The sequence below is a fragment of the Falco punctatus genome, assembly GCF_963210335.1.
Source record: "Falco punctatus genome assembly, contig: scaffold_58, whole genome shotgun sequence".
NCBI classification, from domain to species: Eukaryota; Metazoa; Chordata; class Aves; order Falconiformes; family Falconidae; genus Falco; species Falco punctatus.
This window is the reverse complement of record NW_027660241.1, coordinates 396,102-410,148: the sequence shown is the minus strand read 5'-3', so window position 1 is coordinate 410,148 and position 14,047 is coordinate 396,102.

The following is a 14,047-nucleotide window of genomic DNA, read 5'->3' as shown; positions in this document are numbered from 1 at the left end:
CCACAAACATGTCCTGCACTTTTTTTATCTTTCCTGGAACGTGGGGACATGACCCTGCTGGGCCATCAGTGCCACCTGCCTGGGAGCCAAGATGGTGCCTTTACATCCAGGCTAAGGACTTACCTTCTTTTTTTCCTTTTCAGCGACTTTAGAGCCATTCTTAGGGAGGCTGGTTAAGCTGGTTTACTGCACAGCTGGTCGCCAGTGGAGGGAAACGGTAAGCTCCGCTATTGCCTTTGGTGTTTACTTGTTACCTTGTCGCTCGTTTGAGTGATCTTACCATGCCCCGGCAAGCAGAAGCTATCACGGCACTTTAGGCCTTGGTCTAATAGTCATGCAAAGCAATATTGAAAGTCATTCTGAGATCTGGAACAGGCCCCAATGTGCATTTTATAAAAGTGCATCTTGGCTGCTCTTTATCTTTGTATGGTTTTTTTCCCCATTTCTCCAGACTGTTGAAGCTCTGAAAGGTGCCAATGAGCTGCTCTCCCTCAGTTTGCTCCTTTGCCTTTGGGGAGTGCGTTTCATGTTTTCTTCATGGCTTTGCAGAGGAGAAAATCCATGAATACACCACCTTGTTTTTTTCACCTAAGCTAATTTCAGAAACTGCCTCCTTTAACTTAGACATGAAACTCTTCTTAACCTCTTTGTGCACTTGTAGAAAAGCAGGGTGGGGTGGGGGGTGGGGGATGGGGGTGTCTTCAGGAAGTGCCCGCAAAAGAGCCTTTAGGAGACCCTGTCCCTTGACTTCACATGTGGGGTAGTGAAGAGTCTGAGAAAGTCACGGGTGTTTTGGTGTTCACCAAAGCAGGTTTTCGTTTTGTTTTTTTTTTTTTCTTATTTTCTTTTTTATCTTATGTAGCTTATGTCACCAGGTAGTGACAGCCCGGGGGTGACAGGAGGGGACAGCAGGCAATGGCAGCCTGGAGGGTGACAGGAGGGGACAGTAGGTGGGGACAGGCCTGGGGGGTACAGGAGGGGAGAGCAGGTGTTGAAAGCCTGGCGGTGACAGGACCTCAGGCGCCAGATCATGGGCCGCGAGAGGCTGAAGGCAACTCACTGCGACCTGCAGGTCACCAACGCCCAGACCATGGAAGGTGCGTGGGGGCAGCGGGCGCGGGATGCGGGGACCGGCCGGCTGGCGGTGGCGCAGGTGGCCAGTGAGGCGGTTGGGCCGCGGCCGGCAGCGGTGACTTGTGCTGGGGCCTCAGAGCTGCTCTTCCGTGGTTGTGCGCTGGCAGCTGGCGTCAGGGCTGTGTGCGCAGCCAGGCACAGCAGCGTACGGGGTCTGTGTGCGACACCGCGCGTGGAAGAGGTTTGGTTTCTGGGACCCTTCTAGGTAAAACGATAAGGAAATGTGGGACAATGCCTTGTAATCACAAACCTGCCAGATTTCTTTGAAAGCCGGCAGAGAAGGCTGAACGTGATAGAAAAGGAGTGGATGGCTAATTTGAAGGGGAAAAAAGTGGGTTTGGTGACTGAAATTTGTCTTCAGCTACTTTTACTCCACCGCATTGGAAAAGTGGTGCTTGGCTGTTGCAGAAACTGCTCAGTAGCAACGTTTGGGATCAAGAGTGTATCTGTGAGTGAGAATCTATGCAGACCCTGGAAAGCCATCTTGTAGACGAGCGTTCTGTTTAAAGTATACTTGGCATTTCTTGCCAATACAGCTTCTTTGCTACACCAAAGACATTTTCATTCAGATGCTATTGGGCATCATTTCTTCTTTTCTTTCAAACGGTGCATTTTTTTCCTGGTACTGCGTGTTAGACGGTGTCAGGGCAATACTGAAGTTTTATGGCAGATCACTTATGGTGAATATACCTAAAAATGTTCTTCGAGAAGCCCTAAGTTCTTTTGAATCTCAGAAATGGTGCTTGATTCTCAGAGACGGTAATGGTTTCGTATTACTTAGCGTGCTGTCTCAGTTTGGTAATCTACCATCTGGCAAAGCTTGCATGTGATTAAAGACTTTGGGATATGACAGAAATAAAAAGACTTGGAAACCATTTCCATTCCTTAAACATTCAAATTTTACCGGGTGTTTTGTTTTGTTTTTTTCTTTTTTTCCTGTGGTTCTGTGACATTCTCTCAACAGTCTTTTCTTTACAATGTGTACTCATAGGTGTTTTCCCTCTTCCTGTTTGTTGTATTAAAACTTAAACAGGATGACATGCCTGCTGTGGTAACTGTAACTTTGGCCCCAGCCTTTCCAGTGGTTGGACCTAAACACGCTGTTTACCTACAGATAGGTAAAGTATGTTCAGGAGAGTATCTGTGAGGAGACTTAACAGCACGGTGTTAGGGGTCTTGGGGGTGTTACGGGGTCGCGTGTCACACGGCGGTAGAGATAGACATGCAGGTAGAGGCAGATGTACAGGTTGTGACACAGATACTTACTGGAACTTCTGTAAGGGTGTCTTCCCTGTGGAAATGCAAAAATCCCCCAGTGGTTGTCAGAGCAAAGCTAAGGAATACATTTCAGTGTCATACACGTGTCTGCCAGATTTTGGGGTTTTATACATAACCGTGAATTTCCGTTTTTGTTGAACAGCATCTGCGTGCCTAAAGTCACCTTCAGAAGATGAAGGAAAGAACTCGGCCAGGATGTTCTGCCTAAAGGGGGTTCTTGGAGATCTTCCCTGTGGAGATACGGTCGTGGGTTTTATAACTTGGTGCAGGAGTCCTGACTAAATGGTGACATGATCTTGGAAAGACCCTTCAGTGAACCTTGAGTGAAGATGGCCAATTGTTCAGATTTTTCCGGGCCGCGTGATCACAGAAATCTCGTAATAGAAGCAATGCTAATAGAAGCTGAAAGTAAACAGGATTTTAAACATCACTGGGGGGAAAAAAAAGAGATGGTGGACTCTTTTTGAAGATGGTGGGAAGGCAAAATGGATGGTTGGGATGTGTTTGAAAAGGTGGGAGGCAGGGTGGGGGTGTCCTCTTCCGTGCTCGCTATTATGGAGACATGTTCTAGGGTTTTGTAAGCTAACAGGAGCAAAAGCAATGAAAGTTAGATCAGGAAAGAACCTCATGCTTTAGCAGACACTGCTTAGTGACTTTAGAGACCATTTTGCTGTTGGCGTTGAAACGATTCCAAAAAAATGGGAAAGATTTTGCTGCTTGTGTTTGACTATCAGACCTGAAGATTTCTGGAAAGGTACCGTGAGATGATGAAAGCATGACGCTGTGTGTAAAATGTTGCTTTTCTATCTGTAAAGGGATTCCCTGAAGTGCTACGTGACGACATGTTAATATCACTCTTACAAACTGACTGATGCTTTCTCTGTATTGATGTTGTTTCCAGAATACACAGATGATAATGCCCTGATTCCGGGGAACTCATCGGTAACTGTTAGGGGAGTCCCTGTTAGAGGAGTTAAAGCTACCGGCAAAACAGACCTTGGGTAAGTAGCCATAACGCGTTGTGTTCTTTGGGAGGGGTTTCAGTGTGTTCACCTTCTTTGTGGCTGTTGGTTTACGGAGGCATTCAGGGTGTATCTTTCTTGTTAAAGCTGCTGTTAACTTTTGTTGTGGCAGGGCAGATTTGAATGTATCTGTCCCAAAGCAGACTTAGATTTTTCAGCCCGCTGGGACGTGGCATTCAAGCTCCAACAGTGGTGACTGTTCAGATGTTTGAATTGGGTTTGTTCTTGGGCTTGGTTTTTCTGAGAGTCAAGTTCTCCATCCTGTTTCCTCTATGCAGAGAGATCCCTTATTGTATGCTTTTGCTTGTATTGCTTTTAGAGTAAACGGAGAGACACATTGCAGTGTGAACTGGTGATTTGTTCCCATCTGCCAGCAGTCCGAGTCTCCGTGTTTGCCTGCTTCCTTTGTTTGGGGGAGGGGGGCAGGGTATTCTTACACCCCAAAGCGGGGTGTGTGTGTGGGCTGCATACTGTCTCCAGAGGAAAGACTGAGAGTGGCCAGCTGGCAAACCGTGCAAACAAGAAGTTTCATTCTTAAGTGCTTCCTATTAGATTCCTAAAGACAATGTCTATGTCGGGCAAGAGAAAAAGAACAACATCCTAAAGCGTATTGCCTTTTGTGCCAGGACGGTGAAGGAACAGTTGATCTTTTCCAAACCTGAAGCTCAGAAAGCAGTTGAGCACTTTCCCAAATGTTAGTAGTTACCTTTCTAAGTTTGATTTCACCCTAAGCTGCTCTCTGTGCTCCAGGTATTACTGCTGTATTCCTCAGATTTATGGAGGACAGAGAATCTGATTACAATTGCAGATACTCAAATGTAAGCCTGACTACAGCATTATCGCTGTCATCGATGTATTCGTACAGTTCAGTTCTGTATCAGCTGCATCAGCATGGTTTGAATGCTCATGTTTTCAAGGCTTCTTCAAGACAGACCTCTCCTCCACCGTTAGTAGATATTATTGACTTGTGGTTTTGCCATGTCTTTCTAATGTTAGTTCTCAATAAATAGAGTGTACTGGCGCGTTACAGCGTGTCTCAAACAAACAGTACAGCAGCATCCTAGTACCCATGAAGCATCTGCAAGCAAAACCCCCTGAATTTATGTGGCTCCCCTGTAAGCTTTGGGCATATTACTGCAGGAGGTGTTGCAGTGCTTTCAGGCGCTACCAAGACTTTCTGGATGCCACAGCACTGTGCTTCTAAACATGGCCTGGTTTGGGGGGTTAATTTAGGTGGGGATGCTTAGTGCTGTCTTGTCAATATAGCCTCCATTTCTGGTTGGATGGCACCCTCTCCTGGTGTTGGAATGCTGCCCTAAAATGAGAGGCTAGGTGCCACTAGCATCAAAGATCCAAGAAATACCTGCACGTGGGGGTAAGGGATGAATGCCGCTGCTCTCCTAAAGTTGCAAATGGATCGGGCAGGTTAGCTTTCTATTCCTTCAGCTGGAAACCTTGTGGAAACAACTGGTAGAGTCGTTAGTGTTTGGGAATGCTGAACGCATGGTGTCACGGTGGAGAGGCCTTCAGAAATGCGTTAGTCACCTTGTAGTATCTTCCTCAAGGCAAATGGATGGAGAAACCCTGGTGTGGTAATCTAAAGCACTTCCTCATGTTCAGGAGGTACGTGGCTGTACTTGCGAGCCTGGTGGTGGTGTAGCAGTGGCAGGAAGAATGAGCCTTTCTATTTGTGCAGGACCGGCACAGCAGCCTTTGGGTTGCCTCTGCTCGTGGGACGCTTTGGATGATGTATGAATTGTTTGTTAACTGATGGACGGTTGCATGTTTGATTCATGAGTAGCATGCAGGTACAGACCAATGAGTATGTGGAATCTCGGCAAGGGCTTGTGTGTCATAAGTGTTTCCTAAAATATTGTAGCATGTTCAAGATGATCCTAAAGCAAATTCTGGTAATCCAGGCTTTTTTTCTTATTTTTTTAACACAGGCCTCCTCGACCACAGAAAATCCTTGGAACTGCTTTCAGGTGATGTTTCTACTGCTATTGGTAGTCACTTTAGGCTAGAGGATAGTAGGTACCTGAACACAGTGCTTGGGCTTCCACAAAGAAACACTTTTCTACAGACAACTGTTCTTGTTTTGTCAGGGGAGTGTAGAAACCAAAGTGCTCTATCTGGTACCTGTTTGTGATAGTGGGGCTATGCAGATTGCCTGAAGGTGCCTTCATATTTGGATGGCTGACTATTTAAGAACCGAAAACTGTAGCACAGTCTTCACAGTTTTGAGACTTAGAGAGCAGAAAGAAAATATGTGAGGACTTCTTCTTGCACTGCTGTATTCTGTATCTTAGAGTAATTGGGGACAAAGAAGGAATGGGATTTGGGGTTTTATTTCAGTTGCACTGAATGTACCAGGAGAGCACACTTTATGTATAGAAATAAATTTCCGTATTCATAAGACTATCAGAACACAGTGTTTTGGTGTTCAGGTTTTATAAACTGTTTTCACGGCTTTATGTTGGTTACGAGTGCTTTATTTTAAGTTCTGATCATCTTTTTTTCTTCTTCTAGAACTCAAACTGAGCCAGCGAGTAGAACATCAAAAGAGGTATGTAAAGACACAAGCTGAAACTTTTTTCTACATGCTGCACCTAAGTCTAAGAAATGTAGCCTTGTACTAATTCTTTTATATATATAAAATATAAATGTTTTATATAGAATATTTGTAAGATATATATAGAAACATATTTTCCAGTGAAACACAGTGTATGCCGTAAATCCAGTGTATTTGATTCAGCATAGTGAAAACTGAGCAATGCCAACATTTGCGCGGTTCTAATGTGAATAATGGTATTTGTGCCCAGTAAGGCATTGCATTTCGTACTGACTAGGCTAGAATATTTCTTGTATGACTGTGTGTTGTACAGATAATGTAGGCTCATTTTTAGAGCTTGCAGGTTCAAGGTTTGCACCACTGAACTTGGTGCCACTCTTCAGTACACCACCACTTTGAATTTACATTTGGAAAAGGGGCAGCATTTTTCTTCAGTTCAGAAAACACTGTCGTTCTGCTGCTAAGACATGAATAAGTAACTCGAGGAGATACTTGACTGGTAATGGCCTAGATCTCCATTTGGCCCTTGGGTGGAATGCTACGTGCAACGATGCATTTCAAAATAGCCCTCATAGTACAAACATTACTTTGCGGTGGTGTTTGCTTTTCATCTGTAAGTATAACTGCTTTTTCTTCACTCGAATGGTGTGATGCATTACACGAGCTCTAGGTCACGGGATCTGATCACTTTGTAAGCTCTTAGGATAACTTAATCTAGAAATTCATGAACTTGGGGTCTAATGAAAGTAAATGAAAGACAGCGCAAAAACTATACTGCGTTCATGAACCATACCTGTGTGCATTTAGAAAATGTTGAGCTATTAACTGATTAATTTATAAACTGCACTGACAATGTTTCCTGTAGTGACACTTCCTTCTCAAATAAACGGAAATATTTTTTTTAGATCCTTTTGAGCTGAAAATGGACAGCTTCCTTGACCCTCCGTCTTTTAAGCAGTTGTGAGCATTTGACAAGGGTCCCCCTCTGAAGTATCCTGAGCGATAGATTGATCTCAAGAGGGGTTGGTTACTTTAGTTTCTTCTCATTAACAACGCAGGCATACTTCAGCCCTTTAAGGTTTGTACTTTGTTCTGAACAAATCCAAATTCCACTGGCTTGGAGGTGGCTCTTTTAAGTGGCACTCAGAGGATATAGTGCGGGCTTTCATACAGCAGTAGGGGTGTATGTAGAACTTAAATATGTGTTTAATTTTTCTGAATAGATTGGCGACTCTTCCGCACCTCTTTCTCTGGCACAGCTTATTAAGGTATGTTTAGATGTACTTTCTTGTGAAATAGTGGTTTTAAACCTTACACTGTGCTCTCTAGCTGGATAACTGCTGTAATATGAGAAAAAACATTAGTTGTTAATAACTCAGAGTGTTTCTCCTAACTTTAAAATGTGCGTATACTTTGATACTATCCTGTAGAGAATAGTTCCCAGCTTGGGAAGATGGAAGGGGAGCACCTTATTGGCCTCATTGTAATGCTGCAGTATTACTCATCTGCAAGACACAAAGAAGCAGCACTTCAGAAGCTGTTTACCATTTTTCATACGTCCCGTTAATTCTTCATTGGAAACTAACACAAATTTTACAGAAGAATTTAATTGGCTGTAAGTTATGGACATTGCTGGGGCCTTTGCAACAGCCAGAACAGACGTGTTTCTGGAACATGGACAATTGCATGGCTGTTTTTGAATTACTAGTCATTACCTAACCCTATGGTAGGTATGACCTAACCCTAAGTCTGAATTTTAAGAGATAACCTTAAGACTTCACCCTATGACGTATGCCTATGCCTTAAGCCTAAGACCTATCTCTAAGACTTATGACTCAACCTTAAGATTTAACCCTGAGAGTTAACCCTAAGACTTAAGCTTAAGATTTAATGTTGGGCCTTAACCTTAAGACTTACATTTAAAAGTTAATATTAAGACTTACACCCTAAGACTTAAACTTAAGACTTAAATCCTAAGATTAACCCTGAGACTGAACCCTGAGACTTAAATCTCAGACTTAACCTTAATACTTCACCATAAGACTTAAACTTCAGATTTAACATTAAGATTGAACCATTAGACTTAAGGTTAAGTTTTAACCTTAAGTCTCAACCCTTAGACTTAACCGTGAGACTTATCCATAAGACTTATCCCTAAAACTTAAAACGGAGACTTAAACCTAAGATTTAACCTTAAGACGTAACCCTAAAACGTAGCCCTGAGACTTATCCTTGAGACTTAACCTTGAGACTTAATCCTGAGACTTAGCCCTATGACTTATCCCCAAGACATACTTCTGAGGCTTAACCCTAAGACTTAACCTTAAGGCTCAACCTTAAGAGTTAACATGAAGACTTAACCCTGAGATTTAACCATAAGACTCAACTTTAAAACAAAACCTTAAGATTTAAACTTAAGACATAACCCTGAGACTTATCCTTGAGACTTAACCTTGAGACTTAATCCTGAGACTTAGCCATATGACTTATTCCCAAGACATACTTCTAAGGCTTAAACCTAAATACATACTTCTAAGGCTTAACCCTAAGACTTAACCTTAAGAGTTAACATTAAGACTTAACCCTGAGATTTAACCATAAGACTCAACTTTAAAACAAAACCTTAAGATTTAAACCTAAGACATAACCCTGAGACTTATCCTTGAGACTTAACCTTGAGACTTAACCCTGAGACTTAACCCTAAGACTTATCCTCAAGACTTAACACTTCAGACTTAACTCTAAGACTTAAAGTTAAGATTTAACCCTAAGACTCAGTCTATAAGATGTAAACTTAAGACTTAACCTGAAGACTTAAATTTAAGACTTAACATTAAGACTTAACTCTAGACTTTACCCTAAGACATAATCCTGAGACTTAACCCTGAGACTTAATCCTAAGACTTAACCTAAAGTTTAACTTTAACACTTAACCCTAAGACCGAACCCTAAGACACAACCAGACGACTTAACCCTGAGACTTAACCTTGAGACTTTACCGTGAGATTTAACCCTGGGATTTAACCCTAAGTCTTAATGCTCAGACTTAACTTTAAAATGTACCATTAAGACTTAACCTCAAGACTTAACCTTAAGACTTAACCTTAAAACGTATACTTAAGATTTACACTAAAAACTTAACCCTAAGACTTAACCTGTAAGACTTAACCCTAAGACTTAACCCTATGACTTATACTTAAGGCTCAACCTTAAGACTTAACTTTAAGGCTTAACCTTAGAATTAACCGTAAGAGTTAAATTTTAAGGCTTAACCCAAAGATGTAACCCTTAGTCTTAACACTGAGACTTAAACCTAAGACTTAACCTTAAGACTTAACCCTAAGACTTATGCCCAAGACTTAACTCTAAGCATTAACCCTAAGACTTATACTCAGGAATTAAGCTTTATACTTAACCCTAAGACTCAATCCATAAGACTTAAACTTAAGAGTTAACGTTAAGACTTAACATTAAGACTTAACCCTAAGATTTAAGCTTAAGACTTGTCCTTAAGACTTAACCCTAAGAGTTAACCTTAACACTTAAATATTAAGACTTAACCCAATGAATTATCCTTAAGATAAATTTTAAGACTTAACCTGAAGACTTACCCTTAAAACTTAACCCTAAGACTGAACCCTAAGATTTAACCTTAAAACTTAACCTTAAGATTTACACTCATGATTTAACCCTAAGACTTCACCCTAAGACTTAACCTTATGACTTAAACTTAAGGCTCAACTTTAAGACTTAAGTTAAAGACTTAACCCTGAGAATTAACCCTAAGACATAACCTTAAAACTTAACCCTAAGTCATAACCCTAAGACTTAAATTTTAAGACTTAACCCAAAGAGTTATCCCTAAGACTTATCCCCAAGACTTAACTCTAAGGGTTAACCCTAAGACTTAAACTTAAGCATTAAACTATAGACTTAACCCTAAGACTAATCCTTAAGACTTAACATTAAGCATTGACTTAACCTTTAAGACTTAACCATAAGACTGAACCTTAAAGACACAACCTTAGGAATTAACCCTGAGACTTAACCTTGAGACATAACCCTGAGATTTAACCCTAAGACTTAATGGTAAGATTAACTTTAAGATGTACCATTAAGACTTAACCCCAAGACTTAACCTTAAGACTTAACCTTAAAACTTAACCTTAACATTTACACTAAAGACTTAACCTTAAGACTTAAGCCTATGACTTAAACTTAAGGTTAAACCTTAAGACTTAACCCTGAGAATTAACCCTGACATAACCATAAGAGTTAACCCTATGTCATAACCCTAAGACTTAAACGTAAGAAATAATCCTAAGACTTAACCCGAAAACTCAACCTTAAGACTCAACCCTGAGACTTAACCCTAATATTTTACCTTAAGACTTCACCATAAAAATTAACCCTAAGACGGAACCCTAAGATTTAACCTTAAGACTTAACATTAAGACTGAACCTTAAGACACAACCTTACGACTTAACCCAAGACTTATGCCCAAGACTTAACTCTAAGAGTTAACCCTGAGACTTAAACTTAAGAATTAAACTTTATACTAAACCCTAAGACTCAATCCATAAGTCTTAAACTTCAGAGTTAACTTTAAGACTTAACCTTAAGACTTGACCTAAAGACTTAACCCTAAGGCTTAGCCTTAACACTTAAATATTAAGACTTAACCCAAAGACTTATCCCTAAGATAAATTTTAAGACTTAACCTGAAGACTTAACCTTAAAACCTAACCCTAAGAATGAAGCCTAAGACTTAACCCTAAGATATAACCTTAAGACCTAACACTAAGACTGAACCTTAAGACAGGCCCCGGGCCTGAGCCATCTCTGCAGGGATGAGGCCTTCCTTGGCGTCCGTCCCTCAAACCCTCCCTCCGGCCCCCACGGTCCGTCCCTAAAACACTTCCCCTCTGGCCCCCAGTCCCTGCTGGCCCTGAAGGCCGGCCACAGCACTTGGTTTCAAGCCTGAGCTGGTCATGTCATGGCTGTTCTGGAATGTGTACAGTGAAAGAAGAGATTGAAATGGCAAATGTTCCCTCTCAGGGTGGTCCCATGCTGGCAAAGGTTGTCCAAGGAGGTTGTGGGCTCTCTGTCCTTGCAGATCTTCAAAGGCCAAGGGCACACAGTCCTCTGCAACCTGCTGTAGGTGAGCGTGCTGGAGCAGAGGGCTTGGCCCAGAGGACCTCCATGGGTCCCTTCCAACCCCACCCTCCCGTGTGGCTCTGTGCTTTGCTTTTCCTCCTAAAGGCCCTCAACTCAGCCCCGATGCCCGCTGGAAAGGGTGCTGGGGCAAGGGACGATCCCAAACTCCTCCCCTTCCCAGGGTCCTTCCCAGCACAAGAGCTCCCCACTCCGGAAGACACGATGGCAGACACAGTCAGGAGAGGGAAAAGATTCTTTTATTGTCAACACCAGCTGCGAGGGCCCAGGAGTCACAGCGGTTCAGCCGGTGAAAATCAGTCAGCACCTGCAACGACAGAGTCAGAAAGCTCTGATAAGCCCCCAGAGGCAGGAAGAGGCAGGATTTGGTTCCCCCTTCTTTGGAGGACACTGTTTCTGAGGAATTCCTCATGACCCAGAAGGGAGAGCTCTTGCTGGCCTCCACTAGGGGCCTTCTCCCCAGGGGTGATGTCCCTAGGGAGCTGTGCGTGCGCAGGGATGCTGACAGTGCCCCTGTGCCACACAGCAGGGCTCGACGGGGAGCCCCTGGGGAGCTGCCGTGGGGCTCATCCCAAACCCTGCTCAGCACCAGCCCTCGCCGGCCCTTGCCAGCCAGCTGGGCTGACTTAGGGCCGTGTTCAGACTCGGGAAAGATGGGCAGCAGCGCCTGGTACGCACCTGGCCTTCCTGACGTGCTGCACCTTCCTGCATTTTCTCAGGTTTGGGTCAGCAAAATGAGTTCCTCTCTTCTCCGTTTTATTTTTGCTGTGCTGTCCCTCTCCTCTGCCCAGATTTCTTTTCTCTTTCTTTTCCTCGAGTTTTCCTTCTCCTGGTGGGATCCTGAAAAACTTTCCATCCCACAGCGTGATGAGATGGGGAAAGCCCCAGGCCCCTGCAGTGAGCTCTCAGGTCAGGCAAGGGGAGCTCTTCCTACCTGGTTTCCTGGGGCAGGCTGGTCAGTTTTTGCAGGCATGCCAGGGACTCTTCCGTGCCCTCGGGGGTGGCTGGAGGCAAATCTGGAGGTGCCTAAACCAGAAATTTGGGAGGTAACGGGTGGCAAGTAACGGCCTGGGGTAGTGAGGGCCTGACTGCCAGATTGCCATCTTAGCTCTACAGAGGAGATGCTGGTTTGCATCATGCCCATTTTGCACAGTCCAGCCAATGCAGCCTAGACTTGATGAAGCTGCGACGGAGTAGGATTTGAGCAAAAGCCCTCTCAAGGTGACAGCTACTCCCTTCTGTCCTTTTGTGGGTATTTTGTAGGTATGTTTTGTTTGATGAAGCAGATCATACTTAATGAAATGCATTCCAGAAACAGCCTTTCCAGTTTTCCTTAACACGTACCACTCTGGGGGGAGAGGAGGAGCCCCAAAGGCACAAGAGAGCAGCTGCCAGGAGGAGGCCCAGCAGCTACTTGGCCTCCTGGGAAATTACTGTCCCACTTGAGACATGTTGTCCCAGTGTCTGTGGAGCTGCCGTACCTCTGCCGCTTTGGGCCCTGACCCTGTGTCTCCCCCAGCTCCTCTTTTGATGTCCAGCAGAGAGGCGTCTGCATCCAGAAAGGCTTTTGCTGGACGCTGGGTGTCTGCTGTGCCTGCAGGGCCACTTTGCTCTTCGTGCTGCAGCTCTGGAAAGCAAAAGCACGTGCAGCAGCGTGACTTCTTGGAAGTCAAGAACATCTCAAGCAAAGCCCAGCCAAGCCCTACACCGCTTGTCTCCTCAACGTTGAGGTTTCTGGCATCCCAAGCCCCAGTGTCTGTGACAAGCCTCAGCCCCTCCTCCTACCTGTGCGCCTGTCCATGGGTGCTGGCACCTCCTCGGCTGATGGAGGGGAGAGGCCGGCCACCTCCCCCCCAAAGATGTCCCCACAGTTTTCAATCAGGAACTCCACCAGCACGTTCACCTGCAGACATGAAAGCCTTGGTCTCAAGCCAGGTGCCTGCAGACGTGTCAAGCAGCCTTTCCCGCTGCTGACCCTTTGTCTGCGCAGGTGGCTGCGGCTGGGGGTTGCTCTTCCAGGCACCCAGCCCACCAGCCCTGGCTCAAGGGAGGAGGCAGCCAGGGACCTCTCAACAGCCAAGCTCCGATGGGCCGGGAAGGCAGCAGCCGGCTGCTGGGTAGGGCGTACCTTCTCGGTCACTGCCAGCATGGCCTGCAGCGGGAGCAGGTCCTCGTTGGGTGGGCTCAGCAGGTTGGGCCCGACGCAGATGGCCAGGTTGCTGCAGCTCATTCTGCTGGTGGCTGCGTTGTTGCCGATGTGCTGCAGCAGGGCCATCAGCCGCTTCAGGAGGAGGAGATTGGCCACAGGCAACTTGTCAGCCACCCTGAGGGAAGAGGAAGACAAGGCTGATGAAGCAGAGGGTGCCCACAAGCCGTGCCTGCAGCTGGCCCCAGGCGGGTGGGAGCCAGCAGCCGTGTTGCACAGCTTGGCAGCTGCCCGAAAAGACAGCTTTCTGAGGAACCCATGCTTTGCAGGCAGGTCCCAGAACTCTCCCGGTCCCTGCTCAACAGGCAGGCTGCTGCCCACACTTACGCTTTCAGCTCCTCCACCTTGGCCTGCTTGCTGGCCCTCTCCATGGCTGCCATCCAGTCCTCGTAGAGGTCGATGACGAGGAGCTTGGTGGGGATGCTTCGCAGGAATTCCTGCAATGCCAAGGGCTGCAGGTGAGCCTTTGAACGCTGCAGGCCAGCCAGGAGCTCCTCCAGCTGCAGCTCAGAAGCGCTCACCTTCAAGATGACGGCCAGCAGCAGTGCAGGCTGGCTTCCCACATCGACTTCCGTGCCGCGGTCCAGGGCCTCGCGTAGCTGCCGAAGTTCCGTGCCGCCGGCAGCTCTGCGGAATATCCCCTCCGTCGTCGGTCCTTC